Genomic DNA, 8,733 nt, shown 5'->3' with positions numbered 1-8,733 from the left:
CCAGGCAGGACAGGATGTGAATTAAATGCTGTACACCACAGCCTGGAGCCTCTGGCAGAAGGTACCTGAAGAGACTCGAGGATGACCTCTTGGGTTGTGGAGTCAGATACAGAGGATCTGAGCCAGCTGTACTCCAACTGCAGAACAGATTCTTGCAGCCTGTGAAGGGGCTTGAGCTGCCTCAGAAGTGATTGGCACTGAAGCACAGCTTCTTCTGGCACCCTGACTTTCAGTGCTGGGCTGGATGTTTAAAGGAAAGGTCCCTGCAGCATGTCACACCACCAATGCTACCTGGAGTATGTGGATTGCCCTCATTATGCAACAAGCTCAAATAGGAAATGCAAATTGCTTTGGGATCTTGGAAGTTGTCACAAACTAACTTGAAAGTGACAGCAACTTGACCAGCCTTCCCAAAGGTGAATGCAATTCAGATATGTTCATATATATTCTCCTATAAAGGGAGACAACTCATTCCAGAGTGTTCTCCTTTAAATTGTCTGAAACCAAGACAGTAATGACGGGGAAAAGGGAAATACAACCCCCATTTTTAAAAACGGGAAAGCCAAAAACCGAGGGAACTAGAGATCAGTCAGATTCACGTCTGTGCCAGGCAAGATCATGGAGTAGATTCTCCTCGAAATTATCCTAAGGCATATAGAAAACAATGAAGTGATTGGTAACAGCCGCCACAGCTTTACTGGGGACAAATCATGCTCTGACAAATTTGGTGACCTTCTGTTCCGGGGCTACAGCGTTGGGGCAGAGCAACGGGCATCGTCTGCCTGGATGTATGCAGAGCGTTTGACACTGTCCAGCATGACATCCTTACATACGGCCGTGCCTGCCCCACCCAATACGTTCGTATTTGTCGGCTCATTCTTGGGGTAGCGGGGTGGAGTTCCGCGCACGGGGGTTCCCCCTTGCCCCACCGCCTAGCTCAGCAGTAACCCTGGCACCGCAACAACCCTGGCACAGCCATAACCCTGGCACAGCAACAACCCTGGCACCGCAATAACCCGTCGCGTATCCTGCCCCATCCCCAGGGTATCAGGAGCGGAGCCTGTGAGCGCCGCCCCCCTCGCCGCCCCTCTCCTCGTACACCGAGCGGGCGGGGGCCGCTCCGAACCGACCCGGCCGGGGGCAGAGGCGGAGGAGAGCCGGGAGCATCTTCCCGGAGGAGAGGGTGCGGGCAGCCCTCGCCTTGGCCGTCACCAGGACCGGACCCCTCTGCCTCCTCTTCGTCCCCGGAGCCGCCGCGGTGCACGGGCCGGGCCGGGCCGGGCCGCCCCGCTTGCTGACCCCGCTTCACACCCGAGCAAGCTCAGGGAAAGCGTCCCCCGGCTTTCCCTTCCCCTGCCCCATCCCTGCTGGGACACCCAGTACTTCGGCCAGGGAACGCGTCCAGACAGCCCCTTCTTGCTCTCCCTGGCCGCCGCGGGAGCCAGCGGGGCGACGCGCCTTGCGGCCTGGGCAGTCACCCACGCACCCTCCCGGGGTCCCCTTTCCGTCAGGATCCTTTCTTCAGAGAGGCGTTCCTGACTGGAACCTGCCGGCTGCAACAACGGGTTTGCACACCGAGGTTATGATCCCAGGAAGAAAGGCACCTGGATTCCGTAAAGCATCATTTAAAATAAGACTTTAACAAGCCAACAGCATAAAGAAGGAAAAGTGGAGAGTTAAACTTACGTCTCCCTTTACATGCTAGGAACTCCATGTTGTGCGGTACCGGAGAGTAGCAGCATGCCCTACAGATCCCATCAGATGCAAGGATTGGTCTGTTCTGGTCATTCAAGCTTTTGTAGGATTTTCTTACAAGAAAACAACTCCATTCATCATTTCTACTGTCAAACAGAGAGGAAATTTACATAAGAACTTTTTGGTTGCTGTGAGATAAAGGCAAGGCCAGGCAGGTGTGTAATCGCTGGTTTGGAGTGGGAGCTAGTCCACTGTTATCATCCCCCGACCAAATCTGCCCTGCACCGAGGCAGAAGTGCAGCCTGGCACAGGCCTGAAGGTGATGCTGTTGGTGCACAGCACAGCATGGCCTTGTGCCTTCACAGAGTCACTGTTAGGTGGATCACTAATCCTCACTGTGCAATGCCCTTTAGGTCAGAACCACTGCAGGAGCCCATAAAAGTAGTTTGAGATCTTTGTTATTCTAGAAACGGTTTGGAAGATCCTGAAGTTAAAAGCAATTGTTCTCTGTAGCAGGGAATCTAGGATGTTAGTGTGGAGCATGTTGTTTATGCTGATGAGGTAGAAGTCTATACAGAGTCTCTTCACTGACATTTTGGCAGTATAATTTGTTATTTAAGAGAAGAGGATTGTACAGAAAGGCTGAGTAAAAACCAGTCAGCAAGTTTTAATGTTCAGAATGTTAGCTGGAGTTCAGCTGGAACACAATCAATAGTTGTCATGAAGGAGACTTTGACCTAGCAGGCTGCATCCAGCTTCAGAATGAAAGAATCACTGAGATTTATGTGTCACACATGGTATCTTCTCCCAGAGGTTCTTAGCTAAAAGACATTCTTTGATAATAAGATTGCTGTAGTTTGACTACTAATTCCACTGAAGTCTGTTACAAACTCCAGAATGATACTGAAGGTTATTGAAATTCTCTGTTGGCTACATAATAATTGTCTTTACTTATTGACACCAAGTATGTCACCATCTCTGTCTTTTAGTTTCTCTTCTATGGATATTCCTCATTTTATTATCCTTGCCATTTCACTAGTTGCTTTGTAAATGTAATTTCTCAAATTAATTGAGCTACAGCAAAGACTCATTTGGGTAATGTTTGGACTAACTTAAAGTTTCACTGAGGTGGCCAGGGATCATCTCACAGGCCTTGCTGAAGAGCAGACCTCTCTGAGCACTACTCAATATCCTCCATCTCCTCCTGTTCCACAGCACCTTGGGATTGATGCTTATTTCTCTTACACAAAGTTCGTCTGCAAACACAGCAAGCAAGCTAATGTCTTTACCAAATAGCAGAAATAAACAAGGGAAGTCAAGCATACTCTTCATGTGAAGTTCCTGAGTTGTGCTTACTTCATTTAGCAACACTTAAAGCTTTCTGAGGGCAGCAAATGTAACCTCTTATATCACCAATGTTTAGTCTATGAAGGATCTTTTTGGCTGTTCTGCTACCCTTGAAGTAAACATGACAGAGATTGTCATTCCCCTTGTAAGTCAGAAGGACCATCTGGCACTACATTAGAACAGTATTCTATTAAATTCATCAGCATGCTAATTATAGGATGACTAGTGAATGGTTAAACTGCCAGATGCCATGAAGATATATCACTGTCTGTTTACGTAGTTAGGCAAACGTTTAATTAATGCTCCAGCTGCTGTGTCTGCTTTACCTATGAACATATCTAAATTGCATTCACCTGTGCAAAAGGCAGGCCAGTCACTGCCTTTCAATAAGAAAAGAAGCTTAAACACAACTTTGGGGCAGCATACAGCTTGTACATGTATGATTTAAATATGCATCCTGGTAATTGCATCAAAACTAATTACAACTCTTCCACTTCAGTTCCTGGATTGTGCTCCCTAATCTTTTAGTGGTCTTGCAAGTTTTGAAAGCTGAGTTGCTTTGGAGACTTCAGCAATGCCATGTTAGAAAACTCAATATACAGCCTCAGTTAATAGGATGTCTTTTTTTTTAAAGCCTTATACTTTTCCCGATTTTAAGTAGTCTTTCATTCAGAAAACACTGAGGAGGGTAAGTGACCTTCCAATATCACACAATAATTACTACTGGTCCCACTGTGTTTAGCATTCCCATGAGGTTGTGTCTTTACCGAAACACTGATAAACAGAGCCCATTTGGGATGTGGCCTTGGGATGATTTTCAAAGAGAGTGTAACTCCTTTATAATTGAAAGTGTTTGTACTTCACTCTATAATTGAAAGTGTTTGCACGTGGCTCTATTTGTTATTGTAAAGTCTAAGAGATCTCATCTCTTTAGAAGTGGTACTTAGTGGTCTAGCTAAAGTCTCCATTCACTCAAGCTTCCATTACACTTCCCTTGTTTGTGTTTAGGAACCAGATTTCAGAAAGGTGCTTTATTTCTACCTAGTAGGGGGCCCATAGTTAACCTGGACTTTTCATAGAATCCATCCCAAGGCGCAGACATTGTGGAGACCAAAGATGCACATGGACAACAGGCTGAGATGCAGCTGCAAATCTCAAGTCCCCTGAGTCAAGAGCTTTTTTTGGATGGGCAGCATCCTTGGCTGGACACAGTCTGTTGATCTCTGTTGATTGCAGAATGTGCTTCATGCAACTGGGATTGCCAAAATTGTGTTGTATTTTTGCAGAAAGCTCTTGGTGTGATTTTGAAATGGGCCCACAAGCATTTTTCCAGACAATTCACGAGCACGGAGTTACTACATAACAAAGAGCAGTGCCAACAGGCAGTCAAGATGCAGCCAAGCAGTTTGGAGGCTAAAGGAATTTAATGGTATTTTGTGATAGTTGACCTTTTTGCCTCAGTTCTGATAAGAGTAGGAAGAAATAGGATATACAGGGAAGTTATTCAGGAGATACCAGGGACATAGGCTTTAGGGAAAAAAAGTGATTCTACAGTAAAAATAATAGCTTAAATATTTTCACTCTATCAAGCCTACTTTATTTATAATTTTCTTCTTCCTTTGCTAGCATTCCTCTTAGCCAGTTTTCATAATATGTGTCTCATGAGACACACACAGCCTTCCCTCTTGAGCACAAACACTGACAACGTGATCCACCTGATGGCTCTCTCAGGGTTAGATGCTGGCAAACATGCCTCATGCAGCTCAACAACTGAAATCCAGACAGAATGCTTGGGAGTATGTGGTGGCTTAACCCTGGCTGGGTGCCAGGTGCTCACCAAAACTGCTCTGTCACTCTCCTACTGAGCTGGGCCAGGGAGAGAAAATATAAAAACAAAGGTTGAGATAAAGACGATTGTGTTACAAATACCAAGAACTATCACAGGCAAAATAGGCTCAACTTGGGGAAATTAGTTCCGTTTATTGCCAATTAAATCTGTGTGGGACAGTGAGAAATGGAACCAAGTCTTATGACAACTTCTCCCCACCCCTCCCTTCTTCCTGGGTTTAATTTCCCTCCTGAACTCTCTGCCTTCTTCCCCCCAGCAGTGCAGGAAGACAGGGAATGAGGGTTACAGACAGTTCATCACATCTCTATGGGCAGCAGGGGGATGGCTGCTCCACTGTGGATGTCTGTGGGCTGCAGGACCAGAGCTACCTCACCATGGTCTTCCTCACAGCTCTCAGAGGAATCCCAGCTCTGGCACCTGGAGCACCTCCTGCCCCTCCTTCTCCACTGACCTTGGTGTCTACAGGGCTGTTTCTCTCCCATATGCTCACTCCTCTCTCCAGCAGAAGATGCTGTGGTTTTATTTTCCTTTCTTAACTCTATTATGCCAGAGGCACTATCTGATGGCCTTGGCCAGCAGTGGGTCTATCTTGGAGCCATCTGGCATCAGCTCTGTGGGGCATGGGGAGGTGCCTGGCAGCTTCTCACAGCCACCACCTGAGTAACACCCCCCAGCTAAACCTTGCCACACAGACCCAATGCAGAGACAAGATACTGGTATCTCAGGAGCTGTGATCAGTGCTGCAGAGTCTCCTTGGAGTTTGTGGTGTTTTCCTAGGAAAGCAGAAATGTATCTGTGGTCATCCCTTGCAGTTTTCCTTACTGTCTCTGTTTGGATTAAGAGTGTCTCGTCCTCTGACACACTCAGTTTTGTGTGCACAGTAAAGTCACCTGTGGACTGGGTCTGCAAAACCAAGAAATGGCCTTTCCTCAGAAGTTCCCAGTAACTGGGAAAAGCACAGCACTTGCAAAGTGTTATATTTGATGGTTGTGGAAAGTTTTCCTCTGCTTCTTTTAAAGATTCCAAATTTGCTGACTTTCCAGGCACATTGCAAAAGGCATTTATGTAAGAGGGTTTTCAGAGGAGGCAGAGACATGCATTCCAGCTGACAGTGGAGGTAGATAGTTGGCTGAACTGCTGAGGCTTAACTTGACAGTATTTTTGCATAATTTATTATGGCAGTTCCATAGGGCCTTGGGAACCAATCTTGATTATTTTAGATTTAAATAAATAAATGATGGATTGTGAGACAAACTGGCACTCTATTCCAGGAGATGAACCTGAGACACACCAAAGGCAGGCTCCCAGTGCCAGAATCAACTGCACTTTTACAACTATGCTAAGCTATGCAATTATCTTAAACGGCAATGATCTTTTTGGATTTGCAGGTGTAAATTTAGCATCAATCTCCTTACACAAAACAAATAAACAAAATCAGCCCTGCATTTTCATATTAACACGGCACAGCACAGTGCCAGAATGAATTATTGTCTACGTTCAGAAGCACTGATGCTGTGCTGGTTGCCTCACAGATAAATTGAAATGTATAACTCTTTGTCTGAGAAGCCTGTGACTACAGAGCACAGCAATTGTAGAGATTGTGACCAGTAAGCTAACTGGGGAGAAACTATGATTGTCTAAAGCAGTGCTGGTTAAGTCAAGCATTTTACCCTGCTGGGGTATGGAGCCCTGCTGCTTTCATTCATTGTTGGCTCAGTTTGTCTATCCATTCTCATCTCTAGGGAAAAAGAACTGCAGAGTTAACCCTAAGATAGATAAAGGATGATTATGACAGAAAATCCCCAGGGCTAGAAGACAGGACACACCACCACCAAGAGATTTAGGTGGCTAAAATACTGTGAGCAAAAAAACAACCCAAGCTGCAAAATTCCTTTTAAACCAATGGGAGAGACAGCAGGCAGCAATGCAACAGAGATTAACTATGGCAAGTCAGTAAGCAAATAAATAAATGAATAACCATTACACATCGCTTCATGGCATGATCATTGTCAGAGAGAGCAGAACTTCTCTGGAGTTTCCTTCTTAGTCAACTGGGCTGGAATCCAGCAGGAGAAAAAACTCAGAGGCAGCTTTCATTTAAAAGACAATTTGTTTATTAACCAGGCAGAAAATCCCATTAAAAAGAGAGGAATTCTTATGATTGTGCTGCAGTATTAATTTTCAAATATTCTGCCAAAAAACTTTGGGTGTTTTGCATAAGATGAAACCATAATTCTGGATGGGACCTTGAGTGGGAGTGGGGCATGAGCTGACTTTCCCAGGAGAAGTCCCAGGAGGCAGTTTGACTTGAGACATTTAAGATTCCTTCTCTGCCAGATTTATATATATATATATTTCTAATCTGGATTAAACTATTTGATGGGAATGCTTGCTCCCTGTCAGGGAGAAGAGTGTGTGCAATGTTGAATTTGACTCATGTAATTCCTTTTCTGGTGATTTGGTAATACTGTTTTGGTGGAATAAGGTGCTGACTCCTGGTTTGTTAGTACAGCTAAACAAATGTGGGGCAGGGGGTGGGGCTGAGAACTGGTCCCCAACTCTTCTCTGCTGAATTTTTAGTTTGCTCATGGGCTGACCAGACTATTCCAATGAATGTTTTCCAAGAGACAGTCCAGAAGTGCTTCTGGGGAGAGTCTTTTCTCAGCAACTCTTGTCAGAAGGCACCATGAGTGAACCTGGCCCTCCATCATTGAGGTATGTCCCCATGCCACACTGATGTGAATAAAACATCCACTTACAGGTTCCTGAAGTTCAGAGTTGCAGAGCAAACCCTAGATTATTTCATAAAAAGAAAAAAAGGTGACCTTCCCCAGCCCTCTAAATCATAATTCTGTTGCTGAAAGGACACCAACAGGGTGCCAGAGGACATCCAGAGAGGATGGGATGGAAGTGCTACAAGAGGAATATGTCCTGGGCTGTGTGGATGTGAGACAGTCCATGTCATTCAGGAGTAGGGACCAAACCCTCTTTTTTGTTATTTTTAACAGAGTGGACATAGCCTTTGCCATCCAGCCTTTCAACCTGAGGCACTGGAGTTCAGACCCTCCTCCAGCTCTTCAGGGAAGAGAGAATTTTTTTTTTTTCCCATGGAGAGCATTAGGGATGTGTAAATCAGGGCTATGGCCAGAAGCTGCACATCTCAGGTCAGCTTGCAGGTGGAATTGCAAGAAAAACAGCTAACAGATCTATTGGATCCTTGCCCTCACAATGTGGTGGATGAGAAATCTTCTCTGGAAACCGTCCCAGAGAAGCTTTCTATATTGTGACGTGCAACATTCACCTGAGCTGAAGGAGGAGTCAGTTTTGCAACTTTAATGGATCAAAACGTTTTCACCTTGAGCTCCATGCATAGTGCCACAGCATGAGAGAACCCCTAAAAATGTGTACCTACACAAGCTGTTAGGATCTCCAGTTAAAATTTGTTCCTTTCTTTGCTCCAGGCATGCTGTCAGTTACTGCATCTCAGCTGCTGGCTGGAAAATTCTAGCCAAAGGGAATCTTCTATAAATTACTGAATTCAATCATAAAGCACTCATGTGACCATTTCACAAGATACTTTAACTGGAACAAAACCAGCAACAACAGTCATGCAGAGATGATGAGGCTTTAACTCTGCAGTGCCATAACCTTTTACTGATGGGAAAGTGCCCATAAGGATTTTCTTGGGAATTGATTTTCCTCTTTAATGTTGCTAATAAGAGATGTTGATAATAGAAATTAACCTAGGTATCTCTAAATAAAAATGGCATGCCTCTGCTGTGATTCTCTTGCAGGAAAATGGGTCCAAACCCCTTTCTAGATCTAAGGACTAAAAAAGAAGT

Source organism: Zonotrichia albicollis, chromosome 2 (assembly GCF_047830755.1).
Source record: "Zonotrichia albicollis isolate bZonAlb1 chromosome 2, bZonAlb1.hap1, whole genome shotgun sequence".
In the NCBI taxonomy this organism is placed as follows: domain Eukaryota; kingdom Metazoa; phylum Chordata; class Aves; order Passeriformes; family Passerellidae; genus Zonotrichia; species Zonotrichia albicollis.
This window is presented reverse-complemented; position numbering follows the sequence as displayed.